This window comes from Rhinoderma darwinii, chromosome 5, assembly GCF_050947455.1.
Source record: "Rhinoderma darwinii isolate aRhiDar2 chromosome 5, aRhiDar2.hap1, whole genome shotgun sequence".
NCBI lineage: Eukaryota > Metazoa > Chordata > Amphibia > Anura > Rhinodermatidae > Rhinoderma > Rhinoderma darwinii.
This window is the reverse complement of record NC_134691.1, coordinates 15,520,592-15,546,150: the sequence shown is the minus strand read 5'-3', so window position 1 is coordinate 15,546,150 and position 25,559 is coordinate 15,520,592. Positions and strand designations below refer to the sequence as shown.

At 44.0% G+C, this 25,559-nt stretch overlaps 1 long non-coding RNA gene across 1 annotated transcript in view; it reads right to left on the bottom strand.

The window, feature by feature from the left end:
• Nucleotides 1-25,559, bottom strand: part of LOC142652321 (uncharacterized) — a 173,273-nt gene that overhangs the window by 24,400 nt on the left and 123,314 nt on the right. The window contains exon 3 of the long non-coding RNA XR_012847807.1: nt 20,316-20,378. This is a non-coding gene — a long non-coding RNA (uncharacterized LOC142652321). The remainder of the gene's footprint in view (nt 1-20,315; nt 20,379-25,559) is intronic.

The window sequence follows — 25,559 nt, the reverse complement described above, 5'->3', positions numbered from 1 at the left end:
AAATAAATGAATGAAAACAGAAAAGCACCACATGCTTTTCTGTTTACAAACATAAAACCAGAGTGTCATAATGATGGCGGCTGCGTGAAAATCACGCAGCCGCGCACCATATGCTGATGACACACGGACCTTTTGCGTGCTCGTGTGAATCCGGCCTTAGGGTATGTGCACACGTCCTCTTTTCAGACGTAATGGAGCCGTTTTACGCCTCGAATTACGCCTGAAAAGACGGCTCCAATACGTCGGCAAACATCTGCCCATTGCTTGCAATGGGTCTTACGATGTTCTGTGTAGACGAGCTGTCATTTTACGTGTCGCTGTCAAAAGACGGCGCGTTAAATTACGCCCGCGGCAAAGAAGTGCAGGACATTTCTTGGGACATAATTGGAGCCGTTTTTCATTGACTCCAATGAAAACCAGCTCCAATTAAGTCCATAAAAGACGCCGCGAAAAACGCGTGCACTTGTAAAAACGTCTGAAATTCAGGAGCTGTTTTCTCCTGAAAACAGCTCCGTAATTTCAGACGTATTTGGCGTTGTCGTGTGCACATACCCTTACAGGCACTCAAAGAAAAGAAGCTGCAGCTGCATCCCCCTCTTCCTACCTCCTCTGTCTTCTATTTACTGTCTTTAACTAGATTATTTTTGGGGGAGGACTGAGGAAGTCTCTCAACATTTAGGGTATGTTCACACGGCCTATTTACGGACGTAATTCGGGCGTTTTTGCCCCGAATTACGTCTGAAAATAGCGCCTCAATAGCGCTGACAAACATCTGCCCATTGAAAGCAATGGGTAGACGTTTGTCTGTTCACACGAGGCGTAAATTTACGCGCCGCTGTCAAATGACGGCGCGTAAATAGACGCCCGCGTAGAAGAAGTGACCTGTCACTTCTTTGGCCGTAATTGGAGCCGTTATTCATTGACTCCAATGAATAGCAGCGCTAATTACGGCCGTAATTGACGCGGCGTTCAAGCGCCTGCACATGCCGGTACGGCTGAAATTACGGGGATGTTTTCAGGCTAAAACATCCCCGTAATTTCAGCCGTAACGGACGCCCTCGTGTGAACATACCCTTACAAAGAGTCTGCAGACAGGGAGGGGAGAACTACAGGCTGCTGGAAAGTTCAAAAGTGTTAGGCCCTGTTCACACTGAGTTTTCTGCAGGCAGAAAATTCTGCCTGTAAAAATTAGGTCCGTTTTTTTTTAAGTGGATTTGCACCACAGGTGGTTTTTTGCAGTGAATTTTGCTGCGTTTTTTGATGCGTTTTTTTACTTCTTTAACAGGCAAATTAAAAAACAGAGCAGTTTTTTACATAAACCGCGTTAATAAATCGCAGCGTTTTTTTTCCATCTCCCATTGACTTCAATGGGAGATGGAAAAAAAGCCTCAAGATGGGAGGCAATTTTGGTAGTTTTTTGCTGCATTTTTTTTTTTTTTGCAAAAAACGTGTCAATAGACTCTGTGTGAACAGGGCCTTACTCTTTCACTGGGAAGTGGATTCTTTAACTCTAAGGCTGGGTTCACACGACCACATTAACGTCCGTAATGGACGGACGTATTTCGGCCGGAAGTCCCGGACCGAACTCAGTGCAGGGAGCCGGGCTACTAGCATCATAGTTATGTACGACGCTAGGAGTCCCTGCCTCTCTGCAGGAAAACTGTCCCGTACTGTAATCATGTTTTCAGTACGGGACAGTAGATCCACGGAGAGGCAGGGACTCCTAGCATCGTACATAACTATGATGCTAGTAGCCCGGCTCCCTGCACTGAGTTCGGTCCGGGACTTCCGGCCGAAATACGTCCGTCCATTACGGACGTTAATGTGGTCGTGTGAACCCAGCCTAATTGTTTTAATGCTGGCTAAAATGAGGTTGCAAAGTCTAAGGAATCTACCCGTTCTTCCACCAGGGGGCATGGTCTTTTAAGGTCAAATTACCAAGTCGTAGTCCCCAGAGGACTCACCAATTGGCGACAGTTACACTTTAGGAATCAGAATCTGAGTGAAGCCAAAGGTCGTCACCGGGAGAACAGTCAGGAAACGACAAACCAGAAGAGCAGATGAAGATGTAACCAGAAGACGGGCCAGGGGCCAGTTGTACTATAAGTACAAGGTGACAAGTTTGAAGGAGTGAAGGCTTGTCCACACGTAACGGCGTTGCGGCAGAAAATTTCTGCAGCAATTCCGTTGAAAGTAGCAGACATTCCGCTGCGGCAAAAACGCACAATTTCCTGAAATGCAGCAATTCAGTCCACTTTCCGCAGCAGGAATTGACTTGCTGCGGTCCGAAAAATACGCACCGCAGGTCAATTTTGAGTCAGAACTTTTACGCAGCGTGTGGATGACATTGGTTAAATCTCACCCACTTTGCTGCTACTGTATTCTGCTGCGTATTTTCCGTCCGCAATTCCGGATGGAAAATACGCAGCAATTCTGCTACGTGTGGACGAGCCCTTAGATAAAGCAAAGCAAAATCAAGAGGCAAGGCTAAGGTCAAGGAGAGGGGTAGAGTCAGGATTAAAATACAGGTAATTAGCTTAGAAAGAATAAACCTTATTCACAGGAAAGGGTGCCCAGTCTGATTCTCCCTTTTAAGCAACCGCTTGTGTGACGTCATCAAAGCGGGCCGGGCGTAATGGGAGACCTGAAACGCCCCATTGCTGAGTGCAGAGAACCAGGGAGCACGAGCAGGAGAGTGGAACACTAAATGGGAGCAAAATGAGTAGCAAGAAGATGTCACTAAGTAGATATATTACAAAGCTTCATATATTCAAGTGTACAACAGGTATGAGTTGGTTGGGTTTTGTTTAGGTGACTTATAAATAGATAATATCACTGGTCCAAACAAGTTATCTAAAACCTAACTTCTATTTTGTCCAAATTCAAAGGAATCAGCAGCAATTCTAATGTGGAGCAATACATGGTATGGTCACTGCCTGCTGCAAAATCAGCATACCCCTCTCCTGCTGCAAGATCATTGGTGCTCCTGGTTCTCTCACTCATGTTAAATATAGCACAGCCTTAGGCCTCATTTACACGAACGTATTATACGCGCGTGCGACGCGCGTGCTTTTCACGCGTGTCGTACGCACCTATAATAGTCTATGGGGCTGTTTAGACGATGCGTGAATTTTGCGCTGCGTGAGTGCGTTGCGTAAAACTCACGACATGTTCTATATTCTTGCGTTTTTCACGCAACACGCACCCATTGACTTCAATGGGTGCGTGAAAACAACGCATGCCACACTGACGGTCCTGCGTTGCATGCGCGAAAATCACGCAAGAGCTGTCAAAAGGATGAATGTAAACAGAAAAGCACCACGTGCTTTTCTGGTTACAAACATCCAAACGGAGTGTCAAATTAGAGATGAGCGCACCGAACTTCACCGGGTTCGGCCGAACTCGTTTTAACCGAACCCGGCAAAAAATGTTCGGGTACGCGACGTCAGGAGACAGTCACTGCCCACGGTGCTCAAAGACTTAAACTGTTTCAGCACCATGGACAGTGACTTTCGATCACAATATACATATACGTGTAAAAAAAAACAGAAGTTCTGACTTACCGATAAGTCCCGGCTCCTTCCTCCAGTCCGACCTCCCGGGATGACAATTCAGGCCAAGTGACAGCTGCAGCCAATCACAGGCCAAGCACAGGCTGCAGCCAATCACAGGCTGCAGCGGTCTCATGGCCTGCCGCGTCATCCTGGGAGGTGGGGCCGGATGACAAGAGAGGGACGCGTCACCAAGGCAACGGCCGGGAGACCGGACTGGAGGAAGCAGGCAGTTCATGGTAAGTGTGAACGTCTTTTTTTATTCACAGGTTGGTGTATATTGTGATCGGCATTCACTGTCGAGGGTGCTGAAAGAGTTACTGCCGATCAGTTAGCTCTTTCAGCAACCTTGGACAGTGACGGGCGTCGACTACCTCATCTCTATGATGGCGGCTGCACGAAAATCACGCAGCCGCGCATCATACACGGATGACACACGGAGCTGTCAATTGCCTTTTGCGCACGCAAAACGCAGCGTTTTTTTGCGCGCGCAAAACGCACACGCTCGTGTAAATGAGGCCTTATACTCAGTAACATAGTCACAAGATCAGCACACTCTTCTCCTGAAATACTCTGTGCTTCTTGGGGACCTTGCATCTTCCACTATGATGTAACTCTCAGGCTATGATCTTTCACTTCTTTCCATACTCCTTCTTGCATCATGGCACTACCCCAGTCCTATCCTCACTAACATTAACACATGAGTGGCCAGATCACTGCCTCCTATCCCCAGTATCTTTGTGGCTGGAGGGTTTCCTATCCACAATGTCCATTGTAAATTCTATATGAGCCTCATATGTAAATCCCAATCAGCAGTGTAGCTATAGGGGATGCAGAGGTACAGTAGCAGTCGCACCCAGCCCAAAATCCCGTTTGACACATAAAACACCAGTATTATAAATAGCACATGTAGGTGCCATTGGGGGCGGGGGGGGGGGAGCGGCTTTGTTACTGATTTTGAATTTGGGACCCGGAGCTTCAAGTTATGCCTCTGATCCCAATATTATGCTCAGACCCCAGTCAAATATACAATGCAATGAAAGTGGCCACGTGCTTAACTGCTACTCCATTCAAGCTCATCCCCACTGCGGAGTGCATTGAGTAGAAACGGGTACCCCCGTTTTTGCAATCACTGGGGGTCCCAGCGATCAGACAACCTATCCTGTGGATAGGTGATAATTGTCGATTGTGGTACATCCCTTTTAACTTGGGGGGGTGGGGGACATTCTGAGTTTTAGGGGTTTTCCACTTTCTGACTGACATGTCATCAGTATATGATCGGTGCATATCCGACACCCAGAACCCGCACCGATCCGACACTCCGGCTGCCTCCGGGCACCGAGCGATATTGACGGAAGCAGTTGGCTCCGGTCAAGGAATAGCGGCCGAGCTGCAGTACTTGTTCAAGTGAATAGAAGCCGATCTGCAGCTCTGCCGAACTGCCGCTATGCAGTGGTCATAGCCATCTGCTTCCGGCTCCAACCACTGCATCCTGTTCCAAACATCTGGTGCACGGCGGCAGCGAGAGTAGCGGATTGGTGCGGGGTCCGGGTGTCGGACGCGCACCGAACATATACAGATGACCTATCCGGTGGATAGGTCATCAGTTGTCAGAAAGTGGAAAACCCCTTTAAAGGGGTTGTCCGAGATTTACTTTTTAAGTACATTTAAAAATACATTACACATATTAAAAATTGCATAATATACTTACCCGTGCAATCTTGCTTCTGTTTTCCGCTCTGGCGGCTTCTTCCTTCTGGTCACATGAGCTCTGACGTCACCTTTTCAACCGCCTCCACTGTCGTGTCGTATCCCGATCACATGGTCTCGTACCAGAGAGACCTCGGATGGTATACGACACGTCACTGGTGACGTGTCGTATATCGGCTTCTTCTGCTTCACATCCAGTAACGCGCATGCGCGGTCACTGCTGTTCTCGCGGTCCCTGCTGTTCTCGAGATAACAGCAGGGGCCGCGCATGCGCGTTACAACAGAAGAAGCCGATATACACCACGTGACAAGTGACATGTCGTGTACCCGGCAAGATTTCAAGATCAACAACGCGGCAGAGCCGGTGCAGAGAGTGACATCAACAGTCAAGTTCCCGACCGCAGGATCTGGAAACGGGGCCACTTTGGAAAACGTAAGTATATTACAAATGTATTTATATTTATAACTTAAATTATTTAAAGGTGTTATTAAAAATATTATGTTATCTCGGACAGCCCCTTTAACTTATATGAAACTCACAAAAAATTTAATCAAGTGTTCAACGTCCCTGCAGCGCCACCACAGGTGAAATGAAGCATTACATGATGCCTAATTTAAAGAAATGGTCTGTGTGATGCACAATTTTGCTCATGGACATATGTTCCCTTTACAGCACACCTTGTGGTCAGGCCTGGTACTGCATATAAAATTCATGAAAGGTTTTTCCACTTGCCGTGATATTTTTATTAGTACGAATACCCTCGCCAATTCCAAAAATGAGGAGGTCCCATTCTTTTGAGAGGTGACTTTGCACATACAAATGTATGGAAATAGTTGAGAAGCCCCACTGGGTTCATCTGGTATCACCCAATGGAGAGTGGCTAATATATATATATAACTCTTATGGTGCTTCATCTGTATAGGCATCAGTGCATCATTTTTTTTTTTTGCATTTAGCTTCTTTTTATTTCGCTATACTCCATCCTGCTCAGCTCAGTATCGCTGGGTTTTCAGTGCACACACATATACTTCCCCATATTCTATTTAACTTAATGTTCCATAAAGCTCAGATATTATTCCTCCCGATTCCTGCACGTAATTAGTCATTCGCTCAATCCGTAAAACCATCAATCTGTATTTTTGTGCCAAATTACCATGAAAAAGGTAAATTCTGCAATCAGTAATTCCAATGACGCCCCTTTCACCGCACAACCGCCCTATAATGTTCATTTATATGAGCTCCGTCATGTATAGAGGCGCAGAACGCAACGTCTGAGTGCGCCGCGCCGTAAATACAACAAAAAGTCATATAATGATAATTACTTCTCATTGTATCCAATCAGGGCTTTATTGGTGAAAGTAATGAAAGGGCTCAGTAATGAGCGGGTATATTTATAGGCCAGATGAAAAGCATGTGCTGCTTAAAATGGAAATTAGAAATGGACTTTACAAAGCATGAACGCTGGAAAACCTACGAGAGGCTACGATGGTACAGAATCCAGAAAATAAAATAATGCCTTCTACATAATGTCATTTATCAAGTGCAGAAGCATACAGCACCCATATGCATAGCATGAGATTTAAAGACATGGCTGCTTTGTTCTAGAAACAGCGCCATTCCCGTTTGCTGGCTGGTCTTGGTATTACAACTCAGCTCTATGTATTTAAATGCCGCAATACCAGACACAGCCTATGCACAAGAGTGGCACTGTTTCTCATAGTAAACAGCCATGTTTTCTTAATCTTATACAACCCCTTTCACTCCATCCCACCGCAGCCATTTTTCGGTTTGTCATTTTATTTTTTTTCTCCCCACTTTCCAAAAGTCATAACTTTTTTATTTTTCCGTCGATATAGCCGTATGAGGTCTTGTTTTTGATCGACGAGTTGTAGTTGTTCATGGCACCATTCATTGTACCATAAAATGTACTGGACACCGGAAAAATGTTCTTTGTGGGGTGGAATAGGAAAAAAAACAATTATTCCTCCATTGTTTTTTGGGTTACGTTTTTACGGCGTTCACCGTACAGTAAAAATGACATGTTAGCTTTATTCGGTGGGTCAATACGATAACGGCGATACCAAATTAATATAGTTTTTTTTATGTTTTACTACTTATACAAGGAAAAACGAACTGTCAAAAATAAAATTATTTTCGGTTGTGATATTCTGAGAGCCAGAACTTTTTGAAATTTCTGTTGATTAACTGGTTCCCGACCGCTGGCTGTATATTTACGGCCAGCGGTCAGGGACGGGTCCTTAAAACCCGAGCCATAGACTTTTTACGGCTCGGGTTTTAACTTGCTGCCCGCGCGATCGGGCAGCTGAATGTCGGGTCTCCGGCTGTCAGTGACTGCCGGGGACCCTGAGGAGAAGATAGGAGCAGCTTTCGATGCTTCTGTCTTCTCCGATGTCTTTTTACACAGCGCTCAATGAACGCTGTGTATAGGAATAGAGACAGCAGCAGCGGCGCTGTCTCTATTCCTCCCGGTGATCATGTGACTGGTCACATGATCGCCGGGTGCCGTTAGTGGCAGGCTGCTGCTGGGTCTAACTAGACCCAGCACAGCCCTATTAGTGACAATCGTCACTGTGAGAGGGCTGATTTCCCTGCTGTGCAGCTCCAGTTACAGGGGAAAAACATGGTGTAAAAGAAAGAAAAAAAATATATAAAGTTCCCCAAAGGTCTTCTTTGACCTTTAAGGGACAGACCATAGTAATAAAAAAATAATAAAGTGCAAAAAAAAATTAAATAATAAATACACATAAAATACCCACCCCAAAAAAAACGTTCCCCCCGCCAATCATTGTTGTAATGCTAGCGCTGACCCCAATTACCCTAATATAGACATGTAATATATTAAAATTTACGGTAGACAATGACGATCACAAATAAAAGGTCTATTTTAGGGTAAAACTATGTTATTACCAAAAAAAATAGCTGAAATGTAAAAAAGCTTATTTTTTGACTATTATTTTCAAACTTTATGAATACAAATTCTAAAATAGCAAAAAAGGTGTGTATAAAAACGATAAAAAACAAAACCTGCATTGTCTACGGAAAAAACGTCGCAAAAATCACGTCGTTAGCCCAACAAATAAAAAAGTTATAGCCATTTAACTAACACGTGCTAAAAATGGCTAAACGGAGTCTGGTCCTGAAGGCGCAAAATAGCCCGGCCCTGAACTGGTTAAGTGATTTATCCAGCGTATCCGCCCTGTGCTCCGCGGGGAATTCCGGGCAAAAAAGCGCACCAAACTGTGGTGCAGTTTTTCGCTCGGAATGTCCACTGTGGAAAACTGTAGCACTTAGCTGGCCTGCTGTGATTGGCTGCAGCGGTCACATGGGATGTGACATCATTTAGGTCATCCTCCCAGGAGGCCGCGCTGGAGGAAGGAACACAGAATTCTGGATAAGTAGATTATTTTTTTTCTTTGTTGTATTTTTTTGCAGCGGAATCGCAGTGAACCAGCAGCAAAAAAAACGCAACAGCTGCTATTTGTTGCAGGATTTACCTCCCCATTGAATTCAATAAGGAAAACCGGCAACAAATAAGCAGCGTTTACGCCAATACAATTGACATGCAGCGAAATAAAATGCTGCACCGTAGGTCAATTCCTAAGCGTTTTTTTCCGCAGAGTGTGGATGAGATTTGTTCTCTCTCATCCGCTTTGCTGCTACTTCTGTTGCGGAAAGAAACGCAGCATTTACGCAACGAAAAGAAAAATATATATATATATTTTTTTTTTACTGTGTTCACCGTGCAGGTTAAATAACGTTATGTTGTGATAGTTCGAACTTTTACGGATGCAGTGAAAATATTTTTGTTACGTTTTTAGCTTTTGGGGGAAAATGGGAAAGGGTTTTTTTTTTTAACTTACAATACTGCTTTTTACTAGTGCCCCCTAAGGGATTTCAACTGGCGATCATTGGATCGCTTGCACCCGATACTGCAATACTAATGTATTGTATTATATGATGATTTTTACAGGCTCCTATTATGCAATGCCTCTGGCAGGACTTAATAGGAGCACAACATGGAAGACCTGGCACAACAACCATCGTTTCCCCCAGGATCGATGTCGGAGAGGGCAGCCCCCAAATTGTAAAGGCTTAGATGCTTCGGTTGCTATTGACCGTAGCATCTAAGGGGTTAAACATGTGGGATACCACTCGTTGCAGTGAAATGTCGCCTGTAAGGGCTGATTCAGACGAACGTGTCGTTTTTGTGCACGCAAAAGGCACTTGACAGCTCCGTGTGCCCTGTTCATATGGATGCGCGGTGGCGTGCTTTTCGCGCAGTCGCCATCATTATGACACTCCGTTTGGATGTTTGCAAACAGAAAAGCACGTGGTGCTTTTCTGTTTACATTCATTCTTTTACTGTTATTGCGCGAATAACGCGCGTCCCACGGAAGTGCTTCCGTGGGGCATGCGTGATTTTCACGCACCCATTGACTTCAATGGGTGCGTGATGCGCGAAAAACGCCGACACATAGAACATGTCGTGAGTTTTATGCAGCGAACTAACGCTGCGCAATACTCACGGAGTGTCTTCACTGCCCCATAGACTTCTCTAGGTCCGGCACGGACGCAAAACATGTTCGTCTGAATCCGCCCTTACATACAGCTGACATGCTCATCTTAGGGTGCAGGCAAAGACCGGGAGTGAGGCCACTACATACTTTCCCTCCCGCCCCCCGCCACCTATACACGGCGGATGTCAGGAAAGGGTTAATGACATACCAATCAGTTAGAAAAGCAGCAAAGGTCTTAACCTTGTTATTCTCCATGACTCAGTTTAAACAAGAATGGCCAATAGCTGTCATAGAGCCTCAGAGCAAAACTCAGAAAGCTAATGTCCAGCATTCTATTTTTAGGAAGAAAATTCTGTGCTGGTAATTTTATATATATATATATATATATATATATATGTCCAGGGGGCTCTGTTTTTCTGACTTGATAAATTATATAATTCTTGCGACCTGCAGCCACCACCAGGGGGAGCTAACTCCATATTAATTTATACAGCTAGTACTGAACCAAGTGGGAGCTGAATATATCTGTATGCGGTCAGCTCCCCCTAGTGGCAGCTGCAGGTAGTTGTGTGCCCTGATACTGTGGCAGGTTGACCTTCTACTTCACCATTTTACCAAATCAATGGTAATGCAAACAGGAACTATGGTTTCCGCTTGCCTTTCTGTTGATGGGTTCCTCCGACGGGAAGGTCTAGCGGAACCCATCAACGGAACCGAACGTCGATGTGAACACAGCCTAAGAATACATTAGATCTAATGGCTACAGTGACACCTACAGGCTGTAAAAAATATAGCAAACATAATATTAAGTAATATAGTAATGTACTATTAACAAAGATGTAGCAGAGCTGAGTACAGCTTTTTATTTTCATTTTCATCATATTGCGATTGCTCTGTGGATTTACCTGCAGTCCTAAGTTACCCCAAATAATGTATGGCGATCCCATGAGCACTGCTGCATCTACAATAAAATTACAGTTAAAAAAATATTTTAATTTCAGATATAGCTGAACTGAATTTGTCACCGTGTTTTTTTTGGTTTGAAAATGGTCATAACTCGGCGTGAAAAGATACTAGTGTAGCTTTTATGGAGAGCTACAGGTAACACAAAAGGATATCAGCACAAAGATGACAAAGTCAGCTCTGCTACATTTGTATTTCGCTTCATCATACTGGTTTGGCTGGTCGGTGACAATGTTTGAAGTAAATTCTCATTAGTCTTTTCTTCTACTATAAATTGTAATTTCTTTGGCAGTAATATACAAGTCTCTTGTGTTCACGTCCGTGTTAAATTAAGGGCTGTGATCGAAAGCAGATGATTTAGAGCCGAAGTTGTTGATGGGGGGATTACTCCAGACTCGTAAAACGTGACACACGCGCTACATGGTTTTCATAGAGTCTGAGATGACATATGGCTGGATCAATTCAGTAACAAAATGTAAATTGAAGTGTTACATGGTCTAAGTGATCTTCTACAAATCTGTTAGGACTGAGCTGCAATACCAGACATAGCCAATAGACAAGAGGGGCGCTGTTTCTGCAAAATAAACATTTGCTTTTTCTCTTTTCTCGTATAACCGCTGTCCATATGCTGGAATAATAAAGCCTTTGGCTGTCAGAGCATGCTGGGAGTTGTAGTTTCACAACAGCTGGAATGCTGAGGAATGCTGACCCTGACGTATTAGGTTATACTGACATCATATAGGAGAGCACATTACTTAGAACTACTAGCCAAAGCAGAGAGCCACGACAGAGAGAAAATCATGCTCTGGCTGACTTTTTGCTACCACCAATGGTTGCCCATTGACCAGTAGTCGGACTTGTAATAGTCGGATACGCTGCGTAAAACTACCAACCTATGGGAACCCGGCCTAAGGTGCTGCATAATACATAATACAGTAGCAGCAAAGTGGATGAGATTTTAACAAATCTCATCCACACACTGCATAAAAATACGCCAAAAAAGCGTTCATAAATTGACCTGCGATGCGTTTTTTGTAATCCGCAGCATGTCAATTTATATTGTGGAACTGTTGCTTTTCTGTTGCAGGGTTTCCCCATTGAATTAAAAAAGGTAAAACCGCAACAAATAGCAGATGTTGCGATTTTTGCGGCGGAAAGCCTGCCAAAAATTGTAACTCAGAAAAAAATTGTGAAAAATGTGACCCCTTTACGACCACCCATGGTACATGATCATTATAGGTGGAGGGAGGTTGTATAGAACGTGCTAACAAGCTGAGCCAGCTCCATACGTCGCGGGTGTCAGCTATATATTACAGCTGACACTCTGCTCTGACTGCTGGGATAGCAGATCACTACGATCCCAGCCAGGGCTGATTCTGATTTTCTGCTGACTGAGGCGAAAATTAAAATGGCGCCCCCCCAGATTTTGATTGACATCCCCCTGGCTGTTCTTTATTACTAGCAGCCTCCTCCAACTCTTGCGGATGCGCCGTTGACTTGTACTGGTACTTGTACGGTGCAGCCGGGCAGAGTGTGTGCAGTAGTACAAGGCAATGGCGAATCCGAGAAAGTTGGAGGAGACTGGTAGTGATGTATATCAGCCAGGGGGATGTCAATCAAACATGGAAAATTGGGTTTGGAGGAAGGACTAAGTGACTCTTCAGGATAGAGGCACCGCCCCGTGACCCTTTATAAATAATTAGCATATAGCATGCGTTATTTTAAAAGTTGATTTTATAGATTTTGCTGCATCTGAAAAAAACATACAGGGGAATGTTTGGAAATATTGTCAGGTCATGTATTACCGCATAGTGGCGGTTCAAGGGGTTAAAATTACCTGACAGATTCCCATTAAATATTCAATGAATTGTAAACAATTCCATCTGCCCTGCAATTTTGTCATTATAAATATATTCTATATAATTACAGCTCCAGAACCAAGATCTGACATATACGGCTCCAGAACCAAGCTCATACATATATACAACACCAGAACAAAGCTCATTACATATATACAACACCAGAACAAAGCTCATTACATATATACAACACCAGAACAAAGCTCATTACTTATATACAACACCAGAACAAAGCTCATTACATATATACAACACCAGAACAAAGCTCATTACATATATACAACACCAGCACATGTCTTGTGCGCTTACGTCAGGGGGAGGGGCTTCCCTTCCCTCCGATTGGTGCATCTGCATCTGGATGGGCGCGGCACCCCGGCGTTAGACGCCGGTGTCTCGTTCCTTCTCGGATGATGCGCCGTCGGAGGTGTATGAGCGGCCATCTCCACACCTGGCGCATGACGCCGTTAATAAGACCATAGTGATGTATTTGCAAACACACATGATTGGGCATAGGATCATTTAAAAGGGTGATCCCAGCTGGAGAGACGCCACCCCCGGACGAAGGCATCCCGCCGAAACGCGCGTCGGGTCTGACGGTCTCTTTTTGCAGGGATACCATCACTATTATGGGTATGTCATATAATCTGTTCCTCCTATGCTGCTTGTTTTTATAAATATACTTACCTTCAGCATTATCTACTTTGATGGCTTCCAAGCAGTTTTTCAGGAGGGTATTAACATACATTTTGTTGGCAACAGACTTTAGTATGTTTATCACTATATAGCTATGTACATTATTGCATGATACATGTTACCATATATATATATATATACTTTCTCTTTGATGCAAATAGTCTGTTTACCTCACCTGACTAGACTTTGTCCCCATTTCTACACAACCATATCCCTGCGATTTTTGAACGTTTTTATTCATGCTCTGTATGACTCATCTTTTAATTGTTGTTATATATGTCAATAAAGTTTATATTTTTTCGCTATACTGTTTGTGTTAATTACACCCCACTCTTTATAGGCTATACAAGCTCATTACATGTATACAACACCAGAACAAAGCTCATTACATATATACAACACCAGAACAAAGCTCAGTACATAAATACAGCACCAGAACCAATATCAGTACATATATACAACACCAGATCCAAGTTCATTACATATATACAACACCAGAACCAAGCTCATTACATGTATACAACACCAGAACCAAGCTCAGTACATATATACAACACCAGAACCAAACTCAGTACATATATACAGCCTCAGAACTAACCTCAGTACATATATACAGCATCAGTGTAATGTCCGTGGCTGCGGGCTGTCAGCTTCAACCTCCCCCTGACAGCCGCAGCCACGAGTCGGCAAGCACTGGCCCCAGCCTTCTCTTCAGGAGACGCCAGCGCTCGTGTACACTCACCTCTGCCGGATCCCGTAGGGTGCGCGTGCACGCTCGTGCCCACTCTTAAAGGGCAGACCTCATGGACGAACTTTGACCCGTGAGTACCCTGGACTATAAGAGGGGTCCAGCCCCCTAGTTCTATGCCTGAGCGTTGTTGTGTTTCCTTAGTCTGTCTATGCAAATGGTCCCCTAGTGTTTCCTGCTCCCAGTGTTTCCTGTTCCTGTAACCTGTATCCTGATCTAGTGTCGTGCTTGCTATAGTCGTGCTGTGCTGGATACCACGCTTGTCTGCTTCCCCACGCCTGACGTCCTTCTGCTGCCTAGTTTGTGCCAAGCTACTGTCTGTGCTGCCACAGGTACCCTATATCCTATAGACTCAGACCTGCGCCCTGTTGGCCCGCTGTCTTACCGCCAAGGCAGTACGGCCCAGTGGGTCCACAGACCCTTCGTGACAATCAGAACCAAGCTCAGTACATAAATATAGCACCAGAACCATGCTCAGTACATATATACAACACCAGAACCAAGCTCAGTACATAAATACTGCACCAGAACAAAGCTCAGTACATAAATATAGCACCTGAACAAAGCTCAGTACATATATACAACACCAACACAAATACAGCTCAATTTAGTGCAACCCCTGCTGAATAGGTTTGTACAGCGTAAAACTACAGCTCTCAACATGGTCCAAACAATGGTAAGGATATGCTGTGAGATGGTGTTTCACAAAAAAAAAAAAAAAATACCAACTATCATTTCGCTGCAGATCATACAGTGACTACATTACTGATTAGAGGCAGAATAAACTTTTACATTCAGTGACTCATCGGTGACTTCTCAGATTCTGGTTGTTCTTTTTCTCTCTTCTTCTCCTTCCGGTTCAGACCTCTATGATGACTTCTCCCGGCCACAGCCCATTTCTGCAGTTTTACGCTCAGATGTCTTCAGCTTCTCACTTATCAAACATTTCTGCACCTATAAACGAAGATAAAAATCTCATGGTGCCACACACTATACCCTAAATATAATTATAATAGCACCATACACTGTACCTGATTATAATAGCACCATAGTCCCACACACAGTGCTCCCTGTAGATAGTGCCCCCATAGAGCCCCCTGTAGATAGTGCCCCCATAGATCCCCCTGTAGACAGTGCCCCCCATAGATAGTGCCCTACATAGATCCCCCTGTAGATAGTGCCCCACATAGATCCCCCTGTAGATAGTGCCCTCCATAGATCCCCCTGTAGATAGTGGCCCACATATAGCTCTCCCTGTAGATAGTGCCCTACACATATAGCCCCCCTGTATAGTGCCTCACATATAACCCCCTGTATATAATGCCCCACATATAGCCCCCTGTATATAGTGCCTCACATAGCCCCCTGTATATAGTTCCCTACATATAGCCTCCCACTGTAGATAGTTGCCTACATATAGCCCCCTCTATAGATTGTGCCCAACATATAGCCCTCCCCTCCCCTCCTATAGATAATGTGTTGCACACTTTTATAGAGAAAAAAACAACTTTACACACTCACCTTGATCCCGTTCCCGTGCCATCCTGTGTCAAGGCAGGCCTGCTCTCATCTGAGCAGGTCTGCTGTGGCTGAACGATGCAAGTGACACAATGACGTCATATCGTTGAAAGGCGCAGATTGGCAGGGCAGAATGACTTGCCCCGCCAATCAGCGTCTTCCAATAACGGTTGTGGCGCGATGACGTCATCATGCCCCATGGCATTGTTGAAAGGCGCTGATTGGCAGGACAGAATGACTTGCCCCGCCAATCAGTGCTTTTTAACAACGGAAGCGGCGTATGGCGTCAAGTTATTCTGACCTGCCAATCAGCATCATGTAATGGCCGACTTATGCATGTAATTGTACTTGCGTTCTATAGTCGCAGGTACAGTTAGTGCAGGAGGGTGTGACGGCGGCTGGTTTCAATGGCGCTGCTGCCCCCTCAGAGAGGCAGTAGGCCGCCGCCTGAGGCAAGATGCTCATCTCTCCCCATGGACGGTGCAGCCCTGATCCCAGCTTTTAAATCGCTTAGATGCTGTGGTCAATAGCAACCGTGGCATCTAAGCTGTTGAAAGACGGGGGAGTCCCCCTCAAACGTCCCATCGCCCCTTCCCCCTTCAATGCGATGCAGTGCCTATAGTTGTAAAGGCAGTCTGGGGGCCAATAAAGGCCCCCAGGTCTGCCATCTTTGTGCCGAGAGGCAGTGCTTAATAGGAGCCGGTAAAAAAAAAGACACTATATCGTGCAAGCGATCCAACAGTCAATAGTTCAAGTCCCCCAGATAGCTTAAGGCAAAAAATAAAAAACAGTAAAATAAAAAAATAAAAATCTACAAAAAAATATTAAAAGTTAAAAAAAAAATGTTCCTATTTTTCCCCAAAATGAGTGTTAAAAACAAAAACCTAATTGGCATTGTGGCATCCGTAAAAGTTTGAACTATTTCAATATAACAGTAAACGCCGTAAAAAAAAAGAAAAACATTTGATAAAAACACCAGAATTGCTGATTTTTGGTCACCTCGACATTTACAAAAAAATGAAATACAAAGTGATCAAAAAGTCTCCCCAAAAGTACCAATATAAACTACAGCTCGCCCCGCAAAAAACAAATCCTCGCACAGCTTAATCTACGGAAAAATAAAAAAAAAGTTATATCAATATATGGCGACACAAAACACATTTTATTTTTCACAAAATGTTTCTATTTTGTAAAAGTAGTAAAACATAAAAAAATAACTATATAAATTTGGTCTCGCCGTAATCGTATTGACCCACAGAATAAAGTTAACATGTATTTTTTACCACACCGTGAACGCCGTAAAAACAAAACTCAAAAAAGACATTGCTGGGTTTTTTTCATTTCATTTTATAAAATAATTTTTCCAAATTTCCCAGTACATTAAATGGTGCCATTAACAACTACAACTCGCAAAAAAAAAAAAAGCCCTCAAACGACTGTCAATGGAAAAATAATGAAAAAAAAAATATTCTCTGCATAAAATATCATTGCAAAACTGCACAAGTTTTTACCGCAAATGACCATGCCGTTTTCGTGCGGCCGAAAAAACGCATAGCAAAACCGTGGCAATTTTCATAATTTTGATGCGGTTTCTGTCGCCTGGCAAAAAACTTCCCCTAAGGGGTCTGTACACCCAGCAGTTGTGTGCTGCATGGCAATAAACGCACAAAGTTTTAGCGCAAATTGCATTGCATTGCGTTATTAGCCCCTACGGAAAATATAGGTGAAGCTCATATAAAACATGTGCATTACAAGTACTTGCCGCGCGGCCGAAAAACCACATAGCAAAACCTTGGTAAATTGCATGTGGTTCCCGGACGCATGGCACAGACCGCTACGTGTACGGACACCCTAATGGCAGATATTATAATTATAATGATATTATAATTTTTCCTGCTTTAATACCAATTAAATAAGCAGAGAATATTTCGATGTTAGAGCCGCCGGTGATTTTTGGGTAAGGATGGAGAAGTTTAATATGAGCAATGATCAAACTCATATTATAGAAGTGACACTGGAGCCGCGGCTGGACTGTTTCTCATTACAGCGCATTAGTAGTCACAATTATTTTATATTTAATAAATTGTTTAATTGAGCAATTTGGGAATTTGTAAAGGTCACAGAAATCTGAAGTCAGTTCTGATAAATAGACAGTGAAAGCGATTGGAATACATTGTATCCCCTTTACGTCCCATGCAGTCATTTTCATTAGCATCAGAATAACACTGAGAACTGACCTTTTGTTCAATGAGAAAATTTGCTGTAATTAGTTCAACAATTGCAGAAAGTTATAAATTTATACAAGATTACAGTATAGGGCGCAGTGTTCTAGGGTAGGAAGCATTATATGCAACAATATAGGCCAAAGAGATTGTCAGCAAGCAAAATTAAGTCACTTTGACATTACTTGTTTTGACGGAATGAATAGCGCAGTCGACTACGGTATTGATTCCGTCAAAACAACGGAACCCTTATACAACGTTGACAAACGGAAACCATTTGCACCGGATCCGTCACCATAGAACCCATGAACGGAGTCCCGACCCAGATGTGAACGAAGCCTTATCCTGAACTAATTCTGAGTTACACCTGTATTATACTCCAGAGCTGCACTCACTATTCTGCTGGTGGAGTCACTGTGTACATACATTACATTACTTATCCTGTACTGATCCTGAGTTACATCCTGTATTATACTCCAGAGCTGCACTCACTATTCTGCTGGTGGAGTCACTGTGTACATACATTACATTACTTATCCTGTACTGATCCGGAGTTATATCTTGTATTATACTCCAGAGCTGCACTCACTATTCTGCTGGTGGAGTCAGTGTGTACATACATTACATTACTTATCCTGTACTGATCCTGAGTTACATTCTGTTTTATACTCCAGAGCTGTACTCACTATTCTGCTGGTGGAGCCACTGTGTACATACATTACATTACTTATCCTGTACTGATCCTGAGTTACATCCTGTATTATACTCCAGAGCTGAACTCACTATTCTGCTGGTGGAGTCACTGTGTACATACATTACATTACTTATCCTGAACTAATTCTGAGTTATACCTGTATTATACTCCAGAGCTGCACTCACTATTCTGCTGGTGGAGTCAGTGTGTACATACATTACATTACTTATCCTGTACTGATCCTGAGTTACATTCTGTTTTATACTCCAGAGCTGTACTCACTATTCTGCTGGTGGAGCCACTGTGTACATACATTACATTACTTATCCTGTACAGATCCTGAGTTACATCCTGTATTATACTCCAGATATGCACTCACTATTCTGCTGGTGGAGTCACTGTTTACATACATTACAAAACGTATCCTTTACTGATCTCGAGTTACAGTCTGTATCATACTCCGGAGCTGCACTCACTATTCTGCTGGTGGGGTCACTGTGTATATAGATTACATTATTATCCTGTACTGATCTTGAGTTACATCCAGTATTATACTCCAGAGCTGTACTCACTATTCTGCTCAGTGGTGTAACTACTGCAATAGCAGCCGGAGCAGTAGCTACGGGGCCCGCGGCATGAGGGGATCCATGACACCCGCCGACACGGCTCCCCCATGCCCGGTGGCGCCGCTAGCAGCCAATATGGCTGCTACAGCGGTAGGGACGCCACTACGGGACCCGCCCTGCTTGGCCTCTAACATTTATGGGCCGGGGGGCACGGGCCCTCTCATGTCCGGTGGCGTCGCTAGCACCAGAAGGGGGTCGACAGCCACCCCTCTTGCAGTAATTGTACCTGTGTCTATAGCACGCAGGTACAAATACATGCATTAGCACTGAAAGGCACCCGACCATTCAGCACCTTACAATGATGCTGATTGGCGGGGCAAAATGACTTGCCCCGCCAATCAGCGCCTTTCAATGTCGATAGCGGCGCGATGACGCCATCCCGAACCACTTTGGTTGTTGAAAGGCGCTGATTGACGGGGCAAGTGATTCTGCCCTGCCAATTAGCGCCTTTCATGACGCTCGTGGCGTGATGACGTTATCGCGCTGCTTGCGTCGTTCAGCCCCAGCATACCTGCTCAGAAAAGAACAGGTCTGCATTGCCACCGGAAGGCGCGGGAACGGCATCATGTAAATATGTAAAGTTTTCTTTTTTTTAATAATAAATCTGAGTGCCATGATCTACAGGGGGTCTATATGTGGTGCACTATCTATAGGGGGAGTAATTGGTAGTGTATTATCTATAGGGGTTGGCTATATGTGGGACACTATATACAGGGGTGGGTTACCTCTGGGGCACTATCTACAGGGGGGGCTATATGTAGGGCACTGTCTACAGAGATGGGCTATATGTGGAGCACTATCAATAGGGGAAGCTATATGTAGGGCAGCACGTTGGCTCGTTGGTTAGCACTATTGCCTTGCAGCTCTGGAGTCCATATGTGTGCACTATCTACAGGGGGCTGTTTGTGGAGCACTATCTACAGGGGCTTCTATGTAGGGCAATATCTTCAGGGGCTTATATGTAGGGCACTATCTACAAAGGCTCTATGGGGTCACTATCTACATGGGGGATATGGGGGCACTATCTACAAGGGGCACGGTGTGTGTGGGACACACTGTATGGTACTATTATAATCAGGGACACAGTGTATGGCGCTATTATATTTAGAGGTGTTGAGAATTTTATCTTCGTTTATAGATGCAGAAATGTTTGAAAAGTGAGAAGCTGAAGACATCTGAGCGGAAAACTTACGGGTCGTTTCAGCACCTTCAGAAATGGGCCGTGGCCGGGAGAAGTCATCATAGAGGTCTGGAGCTGATGAAGAAGAAAAGAAAAAAAGAACTAGAATTGACACATCATCGGTGAGTCACTTAATGTAAATGTTTATTCTGCCTCTAATCAGTAATGTAGTCACTGTATGATCTGCAGCGAGTTGATGGGTGGTTTGATTTTTATATGATTTTTTTTATATACAAGGGGGAGCAGGGTGGCACTATATACAAGGGCAGAGCAGAGTGGCACTACATGCAAGAGGGAAGCAGGTTGGCACTATATACTAGGGGGCTGTGTGGCACTATATACAGGGGGGGCTGTGCGGCACTATACAAAAGGGGGATCTGTGTGGCAATATACACAAGGGGGAGCTGTGTGGCACTATATACAAGGGGCTGTGTGGCACTACTAAAGGGGTGCTGTGTGGCACTACAAAGGGGGGGCTGTGTGGCACTATCTACTAGGGGGCTGTATGGCACTAACTACAGGGGAGGGCTGTGGCGCTATCTACAGGGGGCTGTGTGTGGCGCAATCTACAGTGGTCTGTGTGTGGCACTATCTACTAAGGGGGGGCTGTATGACACTATATACTAAGGGGGGCTGTGTGGCACTATATACAAGGGAGGGGGGCTGTGTGGTGCTATATACAGAGGGGCTTTATGGCAATATCTACAGGGGGCTGTATGGCACTATCTAAAAGTTGCAAGTGGGGCGCTATCTACAAATGGGGTGTGACACTGTCTACAGGGGGCTGTATAGAACTGTCTACAGAGGGGCCATATGGCCCAATCTACCGGGGCACTATCTAGAATGGGTGCTGCGTGTGGCACCTGGGTAGGGCCCAGTCAAAAGTTTGCTATGGGGCCCAGTCTTTCCTAGTTACGCCCCTGATTCTGCTGGTGCGTATATACATTACATTACTTATCCTGTACTGATCCTGAGTTACATCCTGTATTATACTCCAGAGCTGCACTCACTATTCTTCTGGTGGAGTCACTGTGTACATGCCTTACATTACTTATCCTGTACTAATCCTGAGCTACATCCTGTATTATACTCCAGAGCTGCACTCACTATTCTGCTGGTGAAGTCACTGTGTACATACATTACATTACTTATCCAGTACTGATCCTGAGCTACATCCTGTATTATACTCCAGAGCTGCACTCACTATTCTTCTGGTGGAGTCACTGTGTACATACAGTACTTATCCTTTACTGATCCAGAGTTATATCCTGAATTATCATCCAGAGCGTGGCTCAGCGACAGGAACGTTACAGTAAACAGGCATAAACAAATAATATTACCTACAGACAGGGGCGGACTAAGAGTGATTTGGGCTTCTAGACATTAAAGGTCTTACCAACCACTACCCGTGGTACTTTTGGCCGGGGGTAATAAATTGCATGTGCGGAGCAAATTTTTTTATTGTTTTGTTAGTGTGTTGAAACTGACTAAGGGGAAATTGGCCCCCTGTCCATTTATGGCCCCCAGGACCACCTTCTGCTGTTGGTTGGCAATTACATCTTTGCACCTTTCAGCACATTCGGGATCAATTAATTTCTCTCTCTCTTTGTAGATGGTAATAGCGATATGGGATAAAGCTTGGCACCCTTAAGCCACTGAACTATTGTCTGACAGTAAATTTTAATAATCAAATCACTCATAGGACAGCATATACTCCATGAACACGCACATCGGCTGGTCTACCACCTAGATCTGGGATAATAGGTGGGTAGCCGCCCTGTGCACCAATGTAGATTCATGGATTTAAAAAAAATATTGCTCTGCCTTTAAATTTCTTTGTACAACCAACTGGATGCTGCGTCCAAGCTGCTGATAACGCTGTCAGTGCTAGAATAGAATAAGCGCTTCCCTAGTGCAGTGAGGGACCAGCTATCATGCGGAACTTCAAGGGCCGAGAGTGGTGGGGCGCATTCTGAAACCCCCGTCTTGGGCACCAAGAAACCTTGTCCCGGCCCTACTGCCGCCCCAAGGGCACGGGATAGGGGTAGAACATCTATGATAGGAAATTGTTGTGGGTGTACAGCGGAATGGCATGGACATCCCAAGTGGTGGGATCCTCAACTGTGCTTGTCTTCCAGAGCACCGAAGGCGTCCAAAGGGATTCAAGTGGGCCTTCAAGTTCCCTTTTGGACCATTGATTTTGTTCAAAATCCTAAAATGAACCCAACCAAGATGCTGTGACCAGACATAAAGAGGAAAACCTCCCATTGTGTAGATTTAAAGGAGTTCTGCAAACAAGTTTGAACAAAAATTTTCTCCACAAAGTTTTGGAGATACATTTGGTTGCAATTATTACCGTTAATGGCTGTAAAACCCTGATTATGTGTACAGGGTCATTTTCTTTTTCACATAGGTGATACTGGGTGCTAGATACAATTCCCACTTAAAGGGGTTGTCCCATGAACACAACCTCTAATCAAATGCCCTATTATAGCTTATAGACGTCTTCAGCTTGGGACCCCCCCCCCCTACAAGTTTAGAGTGGAGCGTTGCTGCAAAGAGTGATGGACTCGACACCACCATGTACTATAAGGTTGCCCATTTAGTTGAATGGGTGACATGTACAGTAGTGCTTCATTACAATGAGCTTCCCTCAACAATAACAGTTCAGGAGTAGAGGGGTTATAGAAATCAAATCCGTAACTTCATTGTAACATGGGATTGCCCAAATGGGACAACCCCTTCCAATCAATTCCAAAATTTAGTAGAAAATGTCAATAAAGGGGACAAATACTTTTTCTTAGCTCTATATCCTCAATATAAGGATTTAGGAATCATGGCGGAGTCTATCCAAACCTTGGCGTGACCCATAAGATTTCCGTCCATATTCGAAATAATATACTCAGTTTCGAGTTTTCGGGATATACAAATAAGTGCCTGAGACTAACAATCAACCACTCACCGGGATGAAGATATAGAGGAGCGGCTGCTCCAGTTTCTACCTTACTTTTCATAATGAAGTTTAGGTGGGGAGGTAATTTGTTAAAAGAAAGCCACCGGGAGATTTATAAGCGATTTCAATTTATTTTAGGTATTACCTGTAAATCCATCTATCCCATTGTTCATGTCATCTTGCTGAAAGCCTCCTTGTGTCCGCAGATTATAATCAGATTGTTCATATCTTTGTAAATCTGCTGCTGCGTACTATTGTAATTTCAGTTAACCCTTTGCATGGTTGATCATTGTGCTATTTCTTAACATTTATTATTAATATTTACATTTACTAGAAGTGTTGAGTTTGTCAGATCTAGTAGTTTAATTCGTTTAGATGTAAAGTGGCTGAATGGACAGCAGGTTAATCCACTGTAGATCCACCATAAGAAGTTGCAAAATTAGATATTTGGTGTAATGTAACCCTTTCCCTGCCACATACGTAACAGTTACGTCATGACAAGGTCGAATGTTTGCAGCTACAGACGTAACAGTGATGTCATGACAAGGTCGAATTTTTGTAGCTACAGACGTAACAGTAACGTCTTGACAAGGTTGAATGTTTGTAGCTACAGACATAACAGTTACGTCATGACAAGGTCGAATGTATGTAGCTACAGGCGTAACAGTGATGTCATGACAAGGTTGAATATTTGTAGCTACAGACATAACAGTTACGTCATGACAAGGTCGAATATTTGTAGCTACAGACGTAACAGTTACGTCATGACAAGGTCGAATGTTTGTAGCTACAGACATAACAGTTACGTCATGACAAGGTCGAATGTTTGTAGCTACAGGCATAACAGTGATGTCATGACAAGGTTGAATGTTTGTAGCTACAGACATAACCGTTACGTCATGACAACGTCGAATGTTTCAAGCTACAGACATAACAGTTACGTCATGACAAGGTCGAATGTTTGTAGCTACAGACGTAACAGTAACGTCATGACAAGGTTGAATGTTTGTAGCTACAGACATAACAGTTACGTCATGACAAGGTCGAATGTATGTAGCTACAGGCGTAACAGTGATGTCATGACAAGGTTGAATATTTGTAGCTACAGACATAACAGTTACGTCATGACAAGGTCGAATGTTTGTAGCTACAGACGTAACAGTTACGTCATGACAAGGTCGAATGTTTGTAGCTACAGACATAACAGTTACGTCATGACAAGGTCGAATGTTTGTAGCTACAGGCATAACAGTGATGTCATGACAAGGTTGAATGTTTGTAGCTACAGACATAACCGTTACGTCATGACAACGTCGAATGTTTCAAGCTACAGACATAACAGTTACGTCATGACAAGGTCGAATGTTTGTAGCTACAGACATAACCGTTACGTCTTGACAACGTCGAATGTTTCAAGCTACAGACATAACAGTTACGTCATGACAAGGTCGAATGTTTGTAGCTACAGACATAACAGTGATGTCCTGCTCTAACTGGATCAAAATAAAAAAAATTAAAGCAAATAGTCTTTTTTTTTTTAAGCAAGGACATTATTATTTAAGTTTTCAAAAATTATTTGTCCTGCTACAAACATATAAACCATTCCAATCCGTATCCTCCACCCTCACCTGAAACCCCTGCATAGCCCCAGGAGTATGATATGTTTTTGTACCCCTTAACCAATCAGAACCGAGGTTCTAAGGTGTTTTGAAATTTTTACCTTAAAATACACCTCAGAGGTTTGGACTGTCTGAAGGAAATGATCAGGTGGCGTCCCAGGAGTGTTCACCAATAGCAACAGTTGAGGACTTAACTAATAGGCAGAAGAGTAGTTGTAAGGGCCGGATTAAGGTTTATGTGGGCTCTTGGGCGACATATACTTAGTGGTCCCCTTTGAGGGGGAACTAGTGGCGGCAGTAAAATGGAAGAAAATGGCCCCCAGTTTGTGCCTCCATATAGAAGTTAGGCCCTATTTATGCACCCATATAGAAGTTAGGCACCCATATAAAAGTTAGCCCCCTTTATGTCCCCATATAGAAGTTTGGACCCCAGTTTGTGCCCTCATATATACAGTGCCCTCTGTAGATAATGCCACAGTGCCCTATGTAGATAGTGCCACAGTGCCCTCTGCAGATAGTGCCACAGTCCCCTATGTAGATAGTGCCACACAGCCCGCCCATAGATAGTGCCACACCCCCCTTGTAGTTAGTGCCACACACCCTCTTTTACATAGTGCCACACCCCTTGTAGATAGTGACACTCACTTCCCCTTGTAGATAGTGCCACCCCACCCCCTGTAAATT